Source organism: Bos indicus, chromosome 1 (assembly GCF_029378745.1).
Source record: "Bos indicus isolate NIAB-ARS_2022 breed Sahiwal x Tharparkar chromosome 1, NIAB-ARS_B.indTharparkar_mat_pri_1.0, whole genome shotgun sequence".
Lineage (NCBI taxonomy): Eukaryota > Metazoa > Chordata > Mammalia > Artiodactyla > Bovidae > Bos > Bos indicus.
The window spans coordinates 80,860,127-80,882,317 of record NC_091760.1 but is presented as its reverse complement, the minus strand read 5'-3'; the positions used below and the strand labels follow the sequence as shown (position 1 = coordinate 80,882,317).

The window sequence follows — 22,191 nt, the reverse complement described above, 5'->3', positions numbered from 1 at the left end:
TTCTCTAAATATTTGAATACTAATCCAAAGGACAAGTTTAGCTGCCAAAATCGCAGCTTCCAGATCTTCACCCAGAAAGCTTTGTATATTTGCTTTTCCTGGCCATGCAGGTAGAACACTGAGTTTTTGATGAAATGAAATTTTGCAACTTAACTAGAAATAATCTGGATCTCACCTTGGAATTGGGAAGAAGCATGTTATGACGTAGGGAAGCCAGCCTGACCTCCCAAACGATGGTGTATCTTTGTGCTTTTGACACTTGACCTTGGGAGGAGGTATAGACGGTAAGGAGGTATTTTCTGGGTTAAAAATAAGAACAAAATGTTTTGAAATAGGCCTCCTGTGCAAGTAGCTGAGGTTTATGCAGTTGCCACGGGTGGAACTTAAGTTCCTAAGATCATGGCACACCTTCCTGAGTGGCCTGTGGGGTGAGCTGGGTGAGCCTGAAGTAGCTGAGTCAGGAGGGCAATCGTGTTTCCGCCGTAGGCAGGACCTCTCAGCCTCATGTGGTTAGGAGGCCCATTGTACACTCTGTGCTGACCTTTCCTTTGGATTAAATGCTGTAGCATTCCATGCTCATTCATATCTTTATGCCCTTCTGTTTTGCGAAATGCCTCTAAGAGTCCTTCCTATTGGCCATTTCATACAACTTTCCCACCCCCACTCTTCTCTGCTTCTCTCCAGTAAGGTGCGCCCCACTCTTGGTACCTGGTGCGCTTACTCTTACTTGATTCCCCCGTTTCATGCACGTCCCATGTTGTGTTGCCAGTTTCTTTTTCTGCCAGGCCATCTGCACTGTTGTGCTCTGAGTGCCCTAAGCTTATTGCCTGGTACACAGGATGTGCTCAGCTTTCGTGGGGTTTTGAGGTGGGAGGGGGGTTGTCTGCCTGTAGCACTCTGCTTGTGTTGTGTTGGGGGCGTGTAAGAAGGAGTTGTGTTCTTAGGGAAATTGGTTTGCAGAGATATGAGACAAAAGAAGTTAAATAATTGTACAGAATGAAAGGCAGAGAATATGAGTGCCCAACTTCCTTCCTGTGTGAATTATCCTACTTATTCCTGGAGATTGTTGCCCTTTGTTTTGTGATTACAAAACCTGTGGCTCAGAGGAGTGAGATGATGTGCTGAGGGCCACCCAGTTAGTAAAGGTAGAACCAGAACTGGGGCCCAGTCTTCTGATTCTAAATCAGGTATCCTTTCTACTCCTGGTCTCTGGTAACCTGGAGCCTAGAAAGGAGAAGGGACTCACCTGGTACTGCAGTTGTGACGCAAGACTTTAGACAGTGAGATGCCAAGCACTGTATGTGGTCAATGAATGGGGAGGGAGAAGGAGAGAAAGAACATTGAGCAGTTGCCATGTTCAGTGAAAATCAAGTCACGGATGTGGGCCACATAGGTAGTTTTAACTTTTATAATAATCACAACAAAAATACACAGATGAAATTAATTTTAATAGTGCATTATATGTAACCCAGTATACACCCAAAATATGTACTTTATCATGTAATCTATAAAAAAATGATTAATCCAACATTTGCATTCTTTTTTCCCCATGTGAGGCCTTCAGATTACATTTATCGCTCGTCTCCACTGGGATTAGCCATACTTCCAGGGCTCAGTAGACACATGAGGCTTGTGACTACTATGTTGGGCAGGTCGGTATTTTTTACGTATTTCAAGCATTTCAGGAATCACATGAGGAGTTTATTGTAGTCCTGTGTAAGAACTGAGGAAATGAAAACAGGAGAGATTAGGGAGCTTTCCTGGAGTAACAAAGCTGGAGAGTGATAAAGCTGACCCAGGTCTGTCCCTTGGCTTTCAGCTGTGGCTGGTGGCCTGCCAGTCCTCAGGCAAGGAGGAAAGGAGGGATTCTTGACCCCTGGTCTGGAAGGATGCTGGAATTGAATAGGTGGAAGTGGCAGTGTTTTCCATGTCCTGAAGTTACCCCCAAGTGTCTGAGCTGCTGCTGGTGTGGATGGTTGAGCGTGGGGGGAAGGGGCGTCAGGTGCAGAGGCAGAAGTAGCCCATTTCCAAACCATTGTTAAATAAGCTGCCGTGGAGCTGGCTGAGAGAGCCCAGGGAAGTGAAGGGAACCATTGTCTTCAAGCGCATTTGCTGGAGTTAAGGGAGTCCTTTCAGTAGGTGGAGTGTCTCTCTCCCAGGACAAGGACACTTACCTTTCAGAAGTTATGTGAAGAGTCTGTTATAACACACAGAGAGAGCTCAGCTAGCCAGGGCTGGGTCATCAGGTGCTAAGTGAATGTATTTGCCCTGCTCTGTGCTAAGGCAGGTGTTTCTGTAAAATCCCAGTTTTATCTTTTTTTCACGAAGACTGTGATATCCCAATGTGGGAGAAACTGAATTGGGAGGGTCATGTGCCTCTCCTGTGGGCAACCAAGTTGGTTCTAAGCTTTTCTTGTTTTATTCACAAAGATTACAACAGCAGTGAAGATACACTTTGAAAACCCTGGCATCCTGATGTATTACTATTCATTTTGCACTATTCCCTTGCAATCATCGTCCTTTGGTGGAAAAATGTTTTTAATATAATTTTAATGTCGACAAAGTTTATTTCTCCTGTTATCATAAACATTTTCCCTATCTTTATAATGCATGTAGTATGTTAATGGCTTCAAAGAATATCACTCAATTCTACATCACAGTTTGCTTGTTCATTTGGTTAGATATTTGGGTTGTTTCAAAATTTCTTGACATTGTATTTGATGCTACTGCCTGCAGCCTCATGCTTATTTTCTTTTATATCTTTTATAATTAATTATAAAATTATAAATTTATAGTTGTCATTATATCTTATTTGTAAATATAATTATAAATTTACAACTATTTGTAAGAAATTAATCAGCTTTCGAATTCCAAGCCAGAAGAGTTATAAACATCTTAAAATGTATTGGTTGTTCTGGCACAACACTTCTGTTTTCTTGAAGTGTTGCTTCTGTCCCCACCTCTATTTTATTGAAGTGTAATTGACATATAGCACTGGGTAAGTTTTAATATGTACATCATAAGCTTTGTTTTCTCAGCAGTGGGTGACATGTGAGCTCACCAGTTTTGCCACAAAACAACCAAGACTGGATGCTAAAAACCAAAGTTTTGCTAAATTTCACAAAGGTCAAAATGCGTCAAGTGTTTGTGTGTCCTTCCCCACGTGCCTCTTAGAACACCTCTGATGTAACTGACCAGAGGAACAGGTGACCACTGTTTCCGGGGTGCTTCCCTGGGGAAGCTGTTTGCAGACAGATGGTGAAGGCTAAGCCGAAAGACCCACAGCCTTTAAGTCTGACACTTCCCCAGAGCTCGGCCTCAGCCTCTCACAGGAGCACAGATGAATGGAGTACAGAGCCTGCAGTAAAGGGATGACCTTCCAGTTTCCTTCCACATCCTAATTGCACTTGGATCTGTCACAGGCTTTGGAGCAGGAAGATGTGTACAGCTGGGAATGTTATTTAATCCCTCTTTCATCTAAAGGGGATGACAGTGATAGTTCCCTATAAGTTTTCTGGGAGGATCAAGTACCAAGAACATAATTAGTACTCAATAAAATGTTGTAAATGTGGGTTTGAGTCTTAGTTTCAATATATTCTACATGCCTTCTTCAGGCAAATTACTTAACTTTTCTGGCCTTGTGCATTCTCATCTGTAAAATGGGATTATAGCATCAGCCTCACAAAGACATGAAGGGATTTTAATGAGATAAAGTATAGAGAACATTTAGCTGAGTCCTGCACATAAACAGTCTCCATAAGTGTAATGAAAAGAAAAACTGCTTTTTAGTTTTATTTTCTGCTCTTATATTGATCTGATTCCCTGGTGGCTCAGATGATAAAGCGTCTGACCGCAACACGGGAGACCCGGGTTCGATCCCTAGGTTGGGAAGATCCCCTGGAGAAGGAAATGGCAACCCACTCAGGTATGCTTGCCTAGAAAATTCCATGGATGGAGGAGCCTGGTGGGCTACAGTCCATGGGGTCGCAAAGAGTCGGACGCGACTGAGCAACTTCACTTTCTTTCTTTCACTATATTGATCTAAGCAGCAGTTCTATTGTAATTAGCTCAGATTTTGACATATATGCCCTCACTGTGTGTTTTTACTGTCCACATTTGCATCCTGAAACAAATGGGAGGCAAATCGACGTTGTCATGTCCCTGAAGCTTTTAACAGGTTTTAATGAAATCGTGTTTTTACGGTTAGAGAGAGCATAGTTTCACAGAGAAAGGATGATACTTCATATACTTATTAATTTTGTGGCTTTACCCTATGGTTGGCATCAAAGCAAACTGTCAGGTTTGTGGAAGGTATCCAGTGCTTCTTTATGTTCAGCAACACAAATCAAGTCTGTCTGAATGATAAGGTAAAAACCAAGTCTTAGGGAATGCAAAAAATGGCCATTGAAGTGCTTGAACATAGCTCATCTCACACCCCCTCCTCTCATCTGTTCTGACTCCTCTTCCTCTTCGTGTTTCAGTTCAGTCAGTTCAGTTGCTCAGTCATGTCCGACTCTTTGTGACCCCGTGGACTGCAGCACACCAGGCTTCTCTATCCGGCACCAGCTCCCGGAGCTTGCTCAAACTCATGTCCCTCATCTCATCCTCTGTCGTTCCCTTCTTCTCCTGCCTTCAATCTTTCCCAGCATCAGAGTCAGCTCTTCACATTAAGTGGCCAAAGTATTGGAGCTTCAGTGTCAGTCCTTTCAGTGAATATTCAGGACTGATTTCCTTTATGATTGACTGATTTGATCTCCTTGCAGTCCACCTGCAGTGATTTTGGAGCCCAAGAAAATAAAGTCTTTCACTTTCCCACCTATTTGCCATGAAGTGATGAAACCAGATGCCATGACCTTAGTTTTTTGAACGTTGAGTTTTAAGCCAGCTTTTTCATTCTCCTCTTTGTCTTTCATCAGGAATCTCTTTAGTTCATGTCTGAGTTACTCAAATGTGAAGTTGATCCTCAGGCTCCTCAAAGCACACACACTGTGTGGTGACTTCTCCACATGGCACATGCTCTGTGGCTGTTATTCTTACTTACCCGTTTCTCTCCCTCCGGAGTCAGAGTCCTCCACAGTCACCCTCATGTTCTCATTGCCTAGCTCTGGTCCTGAGCAACATTAGCACTCCATCAGTATATATTGGCTGAATGGAGAAACTTGCAAAAACCTGCATGTGAAGTTAGAAGGTGTGTGTCAAGTAGTGAGAGGTGCATCTGCAAAGTGAAGCAAGTGGGCTGAGGAAAAGAAAAACAATAATATTTACGTTTGGAAAACGCAAAGATTTCCCTTTGTGTGTACTTCCTTGTGCCCTGTGAGGCATCGGTATTCCCTCATCCCAGCTGTTTCTTGCCTCTAAGCCGTGTTTCTCTATCAACATCTTGCCAGCTCCCATCTGTTCCATTCACCCTTGCTGAGGGTTTGAAGTGAGGATAGTTCTGTTGTGTGTTCATGTCCAATTTGTAGCCTTCTGATTTTGGGGGTAAAACCTGGAACCTGGGCATATCAGCAGAAAGGAGAAGTGTTTTCTTCTTTAATCCTCATGCCCTATAGGTTTGAGAAGGACCAGGGTCTCTCTGGCTTTCCTTGGATGGTAGTCACTGGTGGCATGGGGTGCCTGGCAGGTGGAGGAATAATCTTGGTATGAAATGAGTCTTTGCTATTCAAATGTTGGCTTCGGGGCCTTCTGCATTATCACTGCTCATCTGGGAAGTTGAATCTAACTCAGTAATAGAATTCTTTACTGAGCACCTCCTGTATGTTGGACAATATACTGAGAGCTTCACAAATGCTGGCTTAGGTACTTACATCTGTAGGACGATTGTGAGACATCTTCTGAGAAACCTGGCCAGACCCTGAAGCCGGGAGCATAATAACAACTTGGTGATAGAAGGAGAATTTGTCAGGGAGCCAAGAAATCTGAGTTCCACTTTGGCTCTGTCATAAAGTGATCATGTAGCTCTCTCGGTGGCAGTGGACGTCAGTTTTTCCGTCTATGAAAATGGGATGAGGACAGTTTGACCAGATGCTTTTAGATTTTCTTCTGTTTCATGCCATCATGGTGTTGAATACGGTCCAGCCTGCTCTCTTCTTTGCCTGCGTGACTTTTTGGATTGCAGGTTGGAACTGTGTATTATGAGTAGACTGAGTGAATCTATCTCCTAGTGATACTCTGACCTCCTGGTGACAAAAAACTTGTTTTCTTAGATGTTTCCTAACCGTGGGCCTACCACATTGGCGAGATATGAGGCAACATTGTGTAAAAGGTCCTGAAACATCTTGGCTGTATGTGTTTATTCTGGGACAGTGGCTTCCAAGCCTGAATGTAGTGTTTCTCACACTAAAAACTGAAACTAATCATTAGGACTGCTTTTAAATAACTTGGCCTTTAAATGTGTTGAAGTTCTTGTCATTTTCTCTTTTATTATTAGTGCCTTTTGTGTCTGGTCTAAGAATCTTCTCCTACCCCAAGATCATGAAGATACTCTAATATGTTTTCTCCTAGAAAGTCTGTATCTTGATTTTTCACATATAGGTCTAGGATCTGCTTCACATTAATTATTGAGATAGAGTGTGAAGAACAATTCAAGATTCATTTTTTCCCTATATAGATGTCCAGATACTCCAGAGCAATTTATTAAGAAGACCTTTCTTTCTCGACTGAATTTCACTGATAGCACTGTAAAAAAAAGAAAAATGTTACTGTTAAAAAAAAAATTAAGTTACTGTTACTTTTGGATTCTGTTCTTTTTCATTGATCTATTTGTCCTTACTTAATCACTGTCTTGATTACTGTGGTTTTATAACAAGTCTGGTAATTTACCTTTTTAAAACCCTTTTTATTTTGTATTGGGGTGAAGCCTATTAACAGTGTTGTGATAGTTTCAGGTGAACAGTGAAGGGACTCAGCCACATATAGTAATTTATGTGGTTTTTTTTTTTTTAATTCTGTTTTTTAAGTTCTCTGTATTTTTTTTTTAATAAATTTTTAGTTATCTTGTTAATTTCTACAAATTGCCTGTTGGGATTTTGATTGAGAATGCACTGAAGCTATAGATCAATGCAATAGTCGAGCCTTCAGAGAAACAAAACTAATAGAACTTTTGCGTGTTTATCTTATCGATACTCTTACAGACTTACCTGGAGTAACGTTTGACCAAATATCTGGGCACCTGCGGTCCAACTGACACGTTAAATTTATCATCACGGTCTATTTGGGGGAAAACAAACATTTAAACAAAACTAAACCTTTCAATTCATAAACATGATATATGTTCCCGTTTCTTTAAGTCTTCCTTAACTTCTCTCAGTAAGAACAATTTTATAGTTTTTCAGTGAGAAGTCTTGGCTATCTTTAATTTGCTTCTTGGCATTTGATGTTTTGTTATTATAAATTGTGTATAAGATATATTTTCCAATTATTTGTGTATTCATACTTTTAAAGAATGCATAGTGTTTTGCAAGAAATGTAATTCCCGATTTGTCAGACAGCAGTGATGTTTAGGAACTGTTGTTCTGGAGGTAACCATAAATCATCACTAAAACATCCTTTTCATCTGTGTGCTGCTTTACCATTGCTAAAGCATTTCCTTCCTTTGGACCGACAAGGGCTCTCAGAGACAGCAGAGCTATTATTATTCCTAATATCATATAAGGAAATTGGGCCTCAGGGATATTATCTGAGAGTCCTGTGACTGGCAGGTGACCATGGCAGTCCCAGGCTGTCAGAACTCAGGGCTTTCCTAAGAGAGAGGGTCTGCTCCTGATACCACAGTCTATGTTTGTCAACGTGGACTTTTATTGAGAACGCACGGCAAAGGCGTCTGGCTTTATGGTGAGTCTTCGGCCTCTGGCCTCTGTGGACAGCGTAGAAGGCAGGGGAGAACGCAGCAGAGGGGGAAAGGTGGACCAAGGTAACTGTAAGTCGCCGGAGTGCAGAGGAAGGACAGGCTCGCCATCGGCCCATTAAGCACGTTGTCTTTTGTGAAAGATCCCGGTGCCCCACCGCAGCTAGAATGTGAGCACTGTACGCAGTGCATACCTTGCCCAATCATGTGCCGCACCCCAGAGGGAAACAGCAAGCACAGAAGCCTTAATTACCCAAGAATCATTTAAAGTCGAGGAACTTAATCTACTGAGTGTTTTGTTTCTTTTTCTTTTGAGAACTTCAGTAGAAGTTGATTCAAATCTAAAAGACTAGACTCTCTCCCTTTAAGTTTCCTTTTCCAGCCTTTTCAGTTTCTGTCCTTTCTCTCTTCTCCTCCTCTTCCCTCCGTTACTGAGTGCCAGGTCCTGCAAATGTAGAGATAAATGAGGGAGCTTCTCCCCTGGGGAACTTAAAGTTGTACAAACTTTTTGGACTGTCACCAACAAGAAGGAATATAGTTTATGGTATTATAGTTGTGTTTTAAAAAAGTTTTTATTTTTTAGAAATACATACTGAAATATTTACAAATGAATGTCATGCTATTTGGGATTTGTTTAAAAATTAGCTAGGGGGTACAGGAGTAGGTAGAAATATAAACAAAATAAGATTGGACATCGTTAATAATTATTGAATCTGAGTCATGGGTCCATGAGAGTTCATTATTTGTCATCCATCTATAGCCACGTTGCTAATGATCTATTTCAGATAAAAGTTTCATGAAGCACGGTTATTACATGCAGTGAATTTTGATACTTTCAAATCTAGTTTGCTCTATTTTATAAGCCGAGTGATGTTTTAAATTGTTTTTGACTCATTAATGTAAAATAATATGTATTTTGAAAAACACTGGTATAGTGTGGGAGAGAAGGACCTGTAAAATAAGTGATTACCAGCCATCCCAAAGTGCTGCTAGAGTGTGAGCTGAGGGACACAAAGGAGAGAGAGGGACTGAGCAAACAGAGTCCCAGAGAGTCTGGGAGACCCTCACAGATGTCTTTGAGCAGTTTGGATGAAAGAAGAAACATTTACATGTTGACAAGATGGTAAGGAGGGATGTTTGAGCTCAAACATCAGGAGGGCCCTGGTATAACTGGGAATCAGTAAGGTGGACTAGGTGAGCCTTAGTTAGGTCAGTGCAGCTAGAATCTCAGAGATGAGATTATAGATAGCAGCAAAAAAAACACAAAAGGTCTACAAGACAGCTTAAGAAATTGGGAATTTTTTCTCTGTGTTTCAGGAACGCATTTTGATGGTAAACCTAGAAATGACCCTATAACATTTGCTTTTTCTCAAGATTGCTATCAGCTACAAGGAGGTAGACCAGCTTATTCTATGCAGCGATGGTTTACAACAGAAAACACAGACCCAGAGGAGACCTGATCTTGGAACCCAGATCTCCCAACCCATCTCATGCATCTCATCTCCCACCCTGTCACATGCTTCTCTGAAGATCCACATAAATACACAAATTGAGCTCCTACAGTTTTTACTAAAGCAAAAATTATAGTCATTTCAGGACATAGTAAGAGCAGGGAATAGAGTAAGCCCTGTCCTTTCTTATTCCCACTGCAGTGTTCTCTCATCTGCAGAGTGAAGATATGGTAACTGTGAGAAATTGATAATAATCACTTACACTTACAACATGGTATTTTTTTAGGTGCTTTACAACTATTATCTCACTTAATGTTCACAACAATTCTATGCGGTAATTATTTTTTCCATTTCACAGATGAGAAAACTGATGTATATACATAAAAGTAAGTGACGTACCTAAGGTCCCATAGCTAGCAGTTAGCAGAGCTTGAATTTAAGTGAAGTCCAATCTCTTAACCACTATGATGGTTCTTAGTTAGGTTTGATTTCATTGAATCCAGATGTTTGAACAAAGATAGTCAGTGAAAAGATTTGGCTTTCAGCTTGATTCTCAATATTGCTGAATCTGAATCTTCCCTAATTCAGAGGAAGGAGAATGTTTTTCCAGGTAAGAGAAGAAGGATGACTTCTTGCATGGGAGTGATATTTTAACGGAGCTTTGAGAGATGGGTGAAATTTTGAGAAATAAAAAATTCTGAGAACAAAGGGCAGAATACCAGCCAAGATGAAATAATCCAGCTATAACTTCTCCTCACCACTATTTATAACAAAAAATTGGATAGAATGCAAGAACCAACTACATGAAAACTTGGAAAAGGCAGATAGGATACTGTAATCAAAACCTAAATAATGACCCTTGCTATGTGGAATTGTGTAGTTGTTGGGGAGGCTAGAACTCTGAGATAACCCCATCTTTCCAGCCAGAGGAACCAGGAAAATGAGCCAATGAAAGCCAGAGACTCCAGGGAAATTCCTGAGAAGAAAGAGCTGAAAGGGGGACCCACTCTGTGTATGGTTTGGCACAAGTCCTGGGCATTCTACAAGGTGCACTACAAGATGTGGGATGGATCGTATGAAGCGTAGCAAAAGTTTTGAGAACTTAATCTGTGGTATTAACCACTATCTGAGTCCCAGGTAAACCCTTGAGTTGCCTATGTGACTGGCATACTCATTTGGCACAGGAAAGGCTTTGAAAATTAAATTGACGTCAGAGATACCGGTCATTAAAGATGAGGGAGAATGTTCTATTTGAACCAAAGTGGGCTAAACGCCTGCTAAAACAAATAAACGGAAATATCAACGTTTTTTCAGAAGAATTTAACAGAGTTTAGAGTCTCATGACCTAACATTCAAAAGTCCAGGATACAATCCAAATTTACTCACTATGAAAAGGACCAGGAAAAGCTGAACAAAGAGGGAAAGATTTTCAACAGGTGTTGACCCTATGATATCTCAGATGGTAGAATTCTCAAAGATTTAAAGTAGCTGTTAAAACCATACTCCACTCTTGAAAGACATGAAAGGAGAGGTTTTCAGCAGAAAAATGGAAACTATGCAAAATAACCAGATGGAAATTGTAGAACTGTTGAAGAGACAACATCTGAGGGAATGAATCCACTAGATGGGCTCAGTGACAAAATAGAGATGACAGAGAAAGAAGTCAGTGATCTTGAATATAGAGCAATAGAAATTATACGACACTTAAAATATATTTGTAAATATATTTTTTATTGGAAACAAATGGATAGAGTCTTATGGTACTGTGTGTGTGTGTGTATGTGCTCAGTCATGTCTGACTCTTTGCAATCAATCCCATGAACTGTAGCTCATCAGATTCCTCTGTCCATAGGATTCTCCAGGCCAGAATACTGGAGTGGGTTGCCATTTCCTCCTCCAGCAGATGTTCCTGACCCAGGGATTGAACCTGTGTCTCCTGCATAGGCAAATGGATTCTTTACCACTGAGCCACCAGGGAATTATCTAGCCATGAATGTCAGTGGTGCCAAGTTTGAGAAACCCTGCTCCAGACTAATCTAAGTTTTCTCTCTAATGATATTTCCAGCATTTTCTTTATGTTCTAATTCTGGACATATACTTATCTTGCATCTGGTTTTGTATTGTTCTCTTTTTTTCCATCGTTGAGTGAATGTGAATTTTGATACCAGCTTTTTCATTTATCCAGTTGTGTAATTTTGGTCAGGTCACTAAACTATGCCATGCTTCAACATCTGTATCTGTAACATGAGATCAAAGTCAATATGCATAGATAATGCACTGATTGACATTTTCTCAGTATTTGCCATGGGCCAAGGACTGTGCTAAATGCTGTAGGTTTGTTATGTTTCACTTCTTCAAAACAGCTCTGTATGGTTAGCATAGGGGCTTCCCTGGTGGCTCAGTGGTAAGGACTCTGCCTGCAAAAACCTGCAGGAGACACAGGTGTGATTCCTGGGTGGGGAAGATCCCCTGGAGAAGGAAATGGCAACACACAAGTATTCTTGCCTAGAAAATCCTATGGACAGAGGAGCCTGGCTGACTACAGTTCATGGGGTTGCAAAGAGTCGGATGTAACTGAGTACACAGCACACACGGAATCACAGTGAGTCCCAAACAGAGTAAACGCAAATGACAACTACTCAGTCACATCATAATTAAACTGCTGAAAACAAAATTAAAAAAAAAATATTGAGAGCAGCCAGAGAAAGATGATACATTATATGAAAGGGAAACCTATTCAAGTACTGCAGATTTCTCATCTAAATCCATGTAGATCAAAGACAGTGGAACAACATCTTTGAAGCAGTGGAAAAACAAAGCTGTCAACTCAGAATTTTATATGTAGAAAAAAATCCTTCATGTTTGAAGACAAAATATTCTCAGATGTAGGAGATCTAGGAAACTCATTTTAAATCATATTGGAGAGAAACTTTGAATGTGAGCAATAAAAGAAGAGCAGGAGAAATAATAAATATCCAACATAGTAGACTCTCCAGCAGTGAAAATACACTCAAAAATATGAAATAAAAAATTGAGCAAAAATAATCTACTCCCATGACACAAGGGTAATTATAGATTACTGGCAATATTTTGAATTTATTTCCTGTAAGTCATTTTCCTTTGTGAATAATTTCTCCCTTTCCTTTTCTTCTTCTCCCGCTTTTTCTCTCTTTCAACTAAGATTTTAGAGTTTTATAATATTCTTTATCAGTTTGCATTATATTATGAATCCATTACTATTTTGTTGAGAGAACTAATCTAAATTTTTTTGTTTGATAATGGTGATTTGGTTATATTTATAAAAAGAGTGCTTTTTAGAGATCCATAGTGACATAATGGATGCAATGATACAATGTCTGAGATTTTCTTAAAATAGTCAAGATGGAGGATTGGGTTCTTATGTCAAAGAAATGAAACTTGCATTAAATCAGTAATTGTTGATGCTGGGTAAGGAGTACATGGTGGCTCATTATATTACATTCTCAGCCGTGTCTGACTCTTTGTGACCCCATGGATTGTAGACCACCATCCTCCTCTGCCCATAGGGTTTTCCAGGCAAGAATACTGGAGTGGGTAGCCATTCCCTCCTCCAGGGAATCTTCCCCACCCAGGGGTTGAACCACAGGTCTTTTGCATTGTTGGATTCTTTACTATCTGAGCCACCAGGGAAGCCCATGCTACTTTCTAGTTTTCTAAATGTGTTTTGTAAATTAGAAAGCTTTAAGAAGTATTCATAAATGTGATTTTAATTGTTTAATCACTCCCTGTCCTGCAGACATTCCATAAAAGTAGATTCTCCTATTATTGTTGTGAATTGAGGCTGTTTCAGGTTGTGTGTGGGCTGAGATTGGATCAGACAGCTTTTCTGATTATTTCCTTTTCGGAGATGTAATTACTGAGTTAAAAGAGAATGGGCATTTTTAATGCTTTGATACATTTTGCCAAATTGTCCTTCAGAAGAGATGTTCCATGTTATTTTTGTTCAAGAGACACATGAGAGTGCTCTTTCAGCTCTATATTATATATATTTTTAACTGCTAGTAATTTTTTTTACAACAACTGGACTTTATTTGGACCTTAATTCAAACAAACTCTTAAAAAAAATCAGCTTTATAAACAAACACACGTATTTGAACTTCTGGCTAGATATTTGATGGTATTAAAGTTTTATCATTTATTTATGTTTGTGTTTATTTGTTTATATTTACTGGGTTTGGGGGTTATTTTTTGTGTTTCTGTGGTTACTTTTTTTTTAAAATTAATTTTTATTGCAGGATAATTGTTTTAAAACTGCTATTAATTTGATAGGGAGAAGGTGGCATCTTGTTATTTTAATGTATATTTCTTTGAATTTTCAATAACACTGAACCCTCAACCTGCCACTGGATTGGTCCCCATCCTTGTAGGGAGAAAGCAAGGGAGACAAGTAGAAGGAAAAAGATTTACAGCCCCTCCTCATTCCTCCCTTTGGGGATGAGAAGCAAATGCAGACAAAGAGCCCTGGTTTCAAATCCTTTCTGCAACTTCTAGCTACAGACTTTGTACAGCCTTCAGCTCTCGAAGCCTCAGATTTTTCCACTGAAGAAATAGAGCAGTGTCACTGGCCTCTGTAAGGGTGAGGTGATAGAGATTTATAGGGAAATAACCTGGTGTGCAGCGGTCAGTCTGAAGATGGTAGCTTTATGAGGCTGCAGTTCAGGATACAAAAGCACTACCTGGTGTGCAGAGGCAGCAGGAATCCAGAGCCAGCTCTCCTGCCTGGGACGGCCCTGTGGGGACTGCTGCTCGTGTTTGCTGTTTACCATTCGTTCTTTACAACCTCCTCACACAGCACTCTTCCAGTCACTGCTCAGTGACAGAGGCAGCTATCCCGAGCCAGGAAATTAATCCTGGGGAGTGAATGCCAACACCTAATGTATTTATCGATTCTGTGGGAATGCACCTTTCAAACCTCAGCTCCGGATCATGTTGAACTTCAGGTGGGTTTCTTTGGCAGTGTCTCCCCTTCTTCTTTGGAGCCAAATTCAGAGTAGGAATCTGCTCTTTTCAGGGCAGCCCAGCCAAGCTGGGGTCTCAGACTAAATTCACTGTCTCTCCCTGACCGCTCACCTTCCTACTGCTCCCTCTCTGCCCAGGCCCAGAATTTCCAAATTGGACATATTCTTGCTCCACACCTAGAGGTTAAGAGCGGCTGAGACAGAGTTGGGGCCTGGGACTCTGAATAACCTGTCTCACAGCTCAAGAGACAACCTGACATATTCTTCTATTTACTGCTTTGGAATGGTGGCGGAGGGTGGGGGTTACTCTTTAGGTCTTTTGAATACCAAATGAGAAATGTGTGTACATGCATGCTAAGCTGCTTCAGTTGTGTCTGACTCTGTGCGACCTTATGGACTGTAGCTTGCTGGGCTTCTCTGTCCCTGGATTCTCCAGGCAAGAATACTGGAGTGGATTGTCATGCTGTCCTTCAGGGGAATCTTCCTAACCTAAGGATTGAACCTGTGTCTCTTATGTCTCCTGCATTAACAGGTGGGTTCTTTACCACTGGTGCCACCTGGAAAGCCCCCAAATGAGAAATACTTCTCCTGAAATCAAAGCTGGGTGCCTAGGCCCTGGTGCTATCAGCCTAGCCCAGTTTTGCTCTGGAATCACCTCATTGATTTCCCATTTTCTTCCCTGGACACAGTCTACTTGCAAAAGACCAAAGGGTGGAGCTGGGAGATGGAGTAAGTTTGGCTTATTTTCTAAGTTGAAGGAAAATTCAGAGGCAAAGTCAGCAGGCTTTCTTGTGAGAATTTGGGTCTACCGACTTCTCCTGTCTTGGGCAGTGAGCCAGCCAACTCCTGTGGGGCTGTTTGGGCAGAGCTTCTCTAGTTGTTTGTCTGCAGAAGACTCTCAGGTATGTCCATGCTCTGAGATAATTGAGTGATTTTGTGTTTGCATTTTGATGATCATTGAAAAATGATTCTTATACCAGTTATTCACCCCAATTCATAGCTAGACGATCCTTTAGTAGAATAAACTATTGGTGTCTTCAGTAAACGTTTGTCAAATAGCAAGCATTTCTTTTTCCTCTTTCAAATGGAAGGGTGCTTGATGAAGCAAAAACTTTATTTCCTATTGCTTTATAGAGGTGGAGAACTCATGCCATTGTCTTGGAGCCTTACGGTTCCTTCTCCTCTATTATTTCCCTAGTGTTTCCACCACAACCCTGTGAAGTAAGGATTATTAAGCCCCTTTGAGCATAAGGAAACAGAGGGTCAGAGAGGATGAGTGACTTTCAAGGATACACAGAGATTTGATCTGAGGACTGGGGGTCCTCACATGTATACCATGATATCAGGCTTTTTCATGAGTTTGGCCCTCCCAGTAACAGCTCCTTGTCTCTAACTCCTTTGAGAGTTCCAGATTCTGGTTCTCATTGCTTTGGATCAGTGTTTGAAATGGTTAACACTGAAAGTGGCTATGTTGATTTTGTTGAGATGGTCATCTAGTTCCCAGATTTAACCAGGCAAATATTGAGTCATGTACTCCTGGAACATTCATCTCTTCTCAGAAATGAAGACTTGCTCCATCCTCAGTAGATAAGCCTTCTGCTCCTGGCAGGCTCAGGTTCACAAGGTGCCATTTATTAAGCACCTGCCATGTTCCAAGGCATGGTAGGATCCTTTCTTCTAACCTTATAGCAACTCTGTGAGGTAGGTGGTTTTGTACACATTTTACAGATAAGGAAGCTGACACCCAGCGCATTCATGTAATTTGCCAGGGTCATACTGATAGCCGATGAAGCTAGGATCCAGATTCGTCTGACTCCAAGGCTGGGTTTGCAGGAAATTTGGCTCCACTCTTCCAAGTGGTGCCTTGTGTGTGGGCCTTCACCATCTTAGTCCTGATCCTCATCTTATGAGTGTGGGGGTGGGTAGGGAGTGGGGTGCACCTGGGTTGGCTTGACCTCTGGACCCTGAATCAAACCTGAGTTGGGATTCTGGCTCTGTCTCTTTATAGCAGAGTGATTGTGGAGAAATCCACAGCCTCATTTGTAAAATAAATTAGACAATTATAGCATTGTTTTGATCTTTAATCAAGTACTTGTCACAGTGCCTGGCCTGTAATAGTTGCCCAAGAAGCAGTGACTACTATTTGTTTATTGGTCACGTACTCTCAGGGAGTGGAGAAGAGGGTTTTGGGGATGGGCAGGTCTGCCCCCGCCACCTGCTCCCCCACACGGCTGAACTGGCACAGCACCATGTCAGCTCGGTAGCTCCCTTCCCTGCTCTGAAGCTCTTGATCTGCTGTCCACTGCACCTCTGGTGAAAGCCAGACTCTCCTACCTGTTGCTGTGCCTCACTGTGAGGCTTGAAGCTCCCTTTCTGCTTCACCTCCCGACGCTCAGCTTTGTCTCCCTGCCTGGGCAGACTTGAGCCTCTCTGTGCCCAGCACCCTGCCCTTGCCCACCTCCAGGCCATTTCCCTCCCATCCCACGGGTCTTTCCCATCCGCCTAGGCTTCTTTGATCCCAGGCTGGATTTGAATCCCTCCTCCTGGGCTAAGATCCTTGAACACCTTCTTTTCCAGAAGAAAACACTCACTTATTTGGTAAAGGAAGATGACCCACAGGCCCTGACCCAGAGGTAACTGGGCCACAGGCTTTGGCAACACAGAGGTAACTAGATGGTTCACGTGCTCACTCTCTAGTGAGAGGAGCAAAGTAGACAGTGCATTAAATATTTTGTCTTTGACTTCTCATGGCATTTAGGATGATTAGCATCTTGAGGGCAAAAAGAGTAAGTACCAGTTACCTCTGGGCTACTGTTCTGAGCTCACAGTTACCAGTGTTTTGGTTGAATTGATTGATCTGAACAGATGTGATCAAAGGTAAGCTCACAGTTCTGGCACCCCCAGGCAAGCACTGGTGGGGGGCGGGGTTAGAGGGAGAGTGGGAAGCCCAAGAGCACCCCTCTCCCTTCTGTGACCTTCTCTTCTACCCCTCCATCTTCCTAAGTCACATTCTATGACCGAGTCAGCATGCAGGGTTTGGCACTTTTTTGATGACTTGCTATTGGCTTCTAGGGAGGGAAGCACCCTGGGCTTAGAGCCAGACATTCTTGGACCAATCATATGATCTCCTCCAGCCTTGGTTTCCTCTTGTATAAAATGTTCAAACAGTAGACTAGTAGACTTGACATTCACATGAGAGTTCTCTGGAGATCTTTGGAAATGCTCCACATCATCTTCATCTTTCTTACCAAGTTCTCATTTATTGATAGTAGTCCTAAGGTGAGGTGTTCTGCTCTCATTTGATGGATAAGGACGTCGGGCACCAGAGCTACCAGAGCACAGTTCCCCCAATTTATGCAGTCAGGCTTAAGCGATCTGTGTCCTGAGCAACTTAAGTGATCTGTGTGCTCTGTTGATCTCATGAATATGGAGCTGTAGGCATTTGTAAGTCTATTAAAAGAAATTCATCATTGGGTATAAATTTTCCTTAACACAGACTAGCAGTCTGGTTTCTTTGGGAGCCATAGCTCACAAAGTGAAAGTCACTCAGTTGTGTCAGATTCTTTGTGACCCCACGGACTATACAGTCCATGGAATTCTCCAGGCCAGAATACTGGAGTGGGTAGCCTTTGCCTTCTCCAGGGGATCTTCCCAACCCAGGGATCAAACCCAGGTCTCCCACATTGCAGGCGGATTCTTTACCAGCTGAGCCACAAGGGAAGCCCAACAATACTGGAGGGGGTAGCCTATCCCTTCTCCAGCAGATCTTCCCAACCCAGGAATTGAACTGGGGTCTCCTGCATCACAGGTAGATTCTTTACAAACTGAGCTATCAGGGAAGCCCTACAAACAAGTAGTTATTTCTATCATGACCTGAAGAGTATGGAACCCCTCTGCACCGAGTTGTGGTCTGGAGGCGACTTCTCTTGCAGACTAAGGGACTCAGATAGTCAAAATCCCAAATGTTGACTCTGTAAATGCCAAAGGTCAAGTGTCAGGACAACAACCATCCGGGGCTGCTGATGGATTCAGTGAGATGATAAGTGTCCAGCCCCTGAGTGTGCCCTGGGCTCAGAACTATGGCACAGTTACTTTCCTTTTTCACTAAGATCATTTGCTTCTGGGGTTAGTGGGCTCTGCTGTGGCTGAGAGAGTGTAAGTCAAACAAGATGAACATCTGAGTACAGGAATTAGGAGCATGGTCAGACAATTCTGGATTTACATCTTGGCGCTGCCACTCGCTACCAGAAGCCCTCTAACTTCTTTAAGATTCAGCTTCCTTATCTGTGAAATGCAAATGATAGCAGTGCCAGCCCCAGAGTACAGTGAAAGGAGGGAGATCTGGGGGTGGGATTAAGCACTGAGTGCTGATATCTGATCTCTAAAGTAAAAGATCCAAACCTTCCATCTGCCAACACAGGCGCAGATAATCAAGTGATCTGTGTGTACGTGAGGTGGGCAGGGAGGCAGATGTGAAAACCCCCAGAAAATCAGCTCTTGCCATCTAGAAGGGACTGACCATGGGCCAACAGCAGAGTAGAGTGTGAGCCTTCCTCTGGGACCACTCTTTGTCCAGGAGATGACTTTTCACACCACTGCTGCCTGTGTCATCTGGCGATCACGCTCAAGGTCACAGATGGGAGGAGAGAAAGTTGAAAGGTCCACTTTGATGTAAGGGTTAGTAACAGATAAGAGTTGTTCACATCTTCACTTTGGTCAGGGAGCCCAGAGTTAATGACATTTGACCTGAAAGTCTTGGAGATTTGGATCGAAGCTGAGGCCCTGTCACCCCACCTCCTCAGTAACTCAGGCCCATCACAGGCAGTGAGTTCCCTGGACTATGGAAAAGCCTGTGTAAGTAGGGACCTAAAATGTCTGAGCTCCTGTGTTGATCCATCAACCATGTCCACCTTCACTGAACTGGCATTACCCCTGCCCCATCCCAAAAGCCTGGAGCTTGTCCTGTTCCACCCAAGGACCCACCCCTGTGAATGTCACATTCTTCAAGGCCTAAGTCAATGTTTATTGGTTCAGGCCAGTTAAATCAGAATCTATCTAGGAGAATTTTAAGCATCTAGCTGTATTTTTACTGAAGTATAGTTAATTTACAATATTGTGTTACTTTAAGGTGTATAGTAAAGCAATTCGGTTAGACATATATATCTATATATGTATATACATTTTTTCCATTATAGGTTATTATAAGATATTGAATATAGTTTCCTATGTTATGTAGTAAGTTCTTATGGCTTATCTGTTTTATAAACAGTAGTGTACATCGGTTAATCACATCCTCCCAATTTATCTCTCTCCACATCTTCCCCTTTGGTAACCATTAGTTTGTTTTCTGTGTCTGTGAGCCTGTTTTGTAAATAAGTTCATTTGTACTATTTTTTAGGTTCCACATATAAGTGGTATTATATATTTGTCTTTCTCTGACTTTCTTCACTTAACATGACAATCTCTAGGTCCATGCGATGCATGTTGCTACAAATGGTAATATTTTATTCTTTTTTATGGCTGACTAATCTTCCTTTGTGTGTGTGTACACACATACACACCATATCTTTATCGATTCATCTGTTGATGGATACTTAGGTTATTTCCATGTCTTGGCTATTGTAAATAGTGCCACTCTGAACATTAGAGTACATGTATCTTTTTGAATTATAGTTTTCTTTGGATATATGCCCAAGAATGGGATTGTTGGTTCATATGATAACTATTTTTATTGTAGTTTTTACCATTTTCAATAGTGGCTGCATCAAGTTACATTCCTACCAACAGTGTTACCTTCTTTCCACAACCTTTTCAACATTTATTATATGTAGGCTTCATGGTGATGGCCATTCTGACTGGTATGAGGTAACATCTCATTTTAGTTTTAAGTTGCATTTCTCTAATAATTAGCTATGTTGAACAGTTTTTCATGTGCCTTTTGGCCATCTGTATGTCTTCTTTGGAGAAATTCTTATCTTCTGCCCATTTTTTTTTTTTTTTTTGGATTGGATCATTTGTTACTGAGTTGTATGAGTTATTTGTATATTTTTGAAATTAAACCTTTGTTGGTTGCATTGTTTGCAAATATTCTCTCCTATAAGTTGTCTTTTTTTCTTTTTTTTTTTTTTTTTATGGTTTCCTTTCTATTTAGTCCTCCTTTGCTCTGTAGTATGTGAGAATTCTGGGCAGCTAATTACCCTGCCCATGTTTCACAGCACTGGTGTTCTGTCCCCAGGGTGCAAATCTTATCAGTTTGATTAGGTCCCATTTGTTTATTTTTGCTTTTATTTATATTTGTCTTAGGATACTGACCTGGGAAAACATTGCTATGATTTATGTCAGAGACTATTTTGCCTATGTTCTCTTCTAAAAGTTTTATGGTATCATGTCTTATATTTAGGTCTTTAAGCCATTTTAACTATGGCATAGAGGTGTGTTCTAACTTCATTGATTTACATGAGGCCATCCAACTTTCCCAATATTACTTTCTGAAGAGATTGTCTTTTCCCCATTATATATTTTTGTCTTCTTTGTTGAAGATTACTTGACCGTAGGTGTGTGAGTTTTTTTCTGAACTCTCTATTCTGTTCCGTTGATCCATATGTCTGTTTTTGTGCCAGTACCATACTATTTTGATTACTATAGCTTTGTAGTATTGTCTGAAGTCTGGAAAGGTTATGCCTCCACTTCAGTTCTTTTTCCTCAGTATTGCTTTGGCAATTCTGGATCTTTGGTGTTCCCATATAAATTTTATTTGTTCTAGTAGTTCTGTGAAAAATGTCATGGGTAAGGCATCTGTACTTTTAAAATGCTTCCTAAGTGCTGTTAACGCTCAGGCAAGAGCAGCAGTCTTCTAAGGAGTTCCCTTCACCCACTTTGAACTTCATGGCTATGGGATTTAGAAGTGGGGAGCACTTCTGAGGACAGACTTGATCAAACTCTTTCTCTTCTATATTCTCTTTGCTTTTCTCTTTGCATGGTGCCCCATTTGGCCTTGAGATCAATTTGCTAAGATGAGAGGGGTAAACAGCCATCACCTTGGTGATGTTAAAGAGAGGCCGATCACTTCACTGATTCTGGTATTTAGGAAGTGCTAAAGAACTCTAGGCCTGAATTCCTCCTGTCCAACAGGTAAAACTACATGGGGGGAAATTGGAAATGGCCCCTGACACAATCCCCAGCGGTGGGGTTTCTGGAGGAAATTATGTTTAAGACAACTATCAGACATCATTGTTCTCACTAAAGATAAACTTAAACTGGGGTTTGAAGAGTGAGATGTAGGTCATCACACCTTGTTACCAAGATTTAAGACGATATTCTTAAACTTTGTAATGTAGGTCATCACACCTTGTTTCCAAGATTTAAGACAAAATTCTTAAGCTTTGTTTTTTCAGTAGCACTCTTTCCCTCCTGTGTTGTTGCCATTTAGTCCTCCTTTGCTCTTTAGTATGTGAGAATTCTTGGCAGCTAATTACCCTGCCCATCTTTCACAGCACTGGTGTTCTGTCCCCAGGGTGCATCTTTCTGATATAACTGCTGCTCAACTGCTGAGAGCTGAGGTGATGAGGAGGGAGGCTTGTGTCTGTTTGATCTGTGAGTAAGTGAAGTCACTCAGTTGTGTCCAACTCTTTGTGACCCCATGGACTGTACCCTGCCAGGCTCCTCCGTCCGTGGGATTTTCCAGGCAAGAATACTGGAGTGGGTTGCCATTTTCTTCTCCAGGGGATCTTCCCCACCCAGGGATTGAACCCTGGTCTCCCGCATTGCAGGCAGACTCTTTACCGTCTGAGCCACCAGGGAAGAACAAAGTGAAAGTCGCTCAGTTGTGTCCGACTCTTTGCGACCCCAGGGACTATACAGTCCATGGAATTCTCCAGGCCAGAGTTCTGGGGTGGGG

The 22,191-nt window shown here is 41.7% G+C and overlaps 1 protein-coding gene across 2 annotated transcripts in view; it reads left to right on the top strand.

Moving 5' to 3' along the window:
• Positions 1-22,191, top strand: part of ST6GAL1 (ST6 beta-galactoside alpha-2,6-sialyltransferase 1) — a 151,308-nt gene that overhangs the window by 70,845 nt on the left and 58,272 nt on the right. Inside the window, exon 1 of one of the 2 annotated variants that reach the window (XM_019958352.2) lies at positions 7,678-7,833. The exons of the other annotated variant lie outside the window; for it this stretch is intronic. The gene's annotated coding sequence lies outside the window, so the exon portion shown is untranslated. Of the gene's footprint in view, positions 1-7,677; positions 7,834-22,191 lie in introns of those variants that run through there. 2 annotated transcript variants of the gene reach the window in all.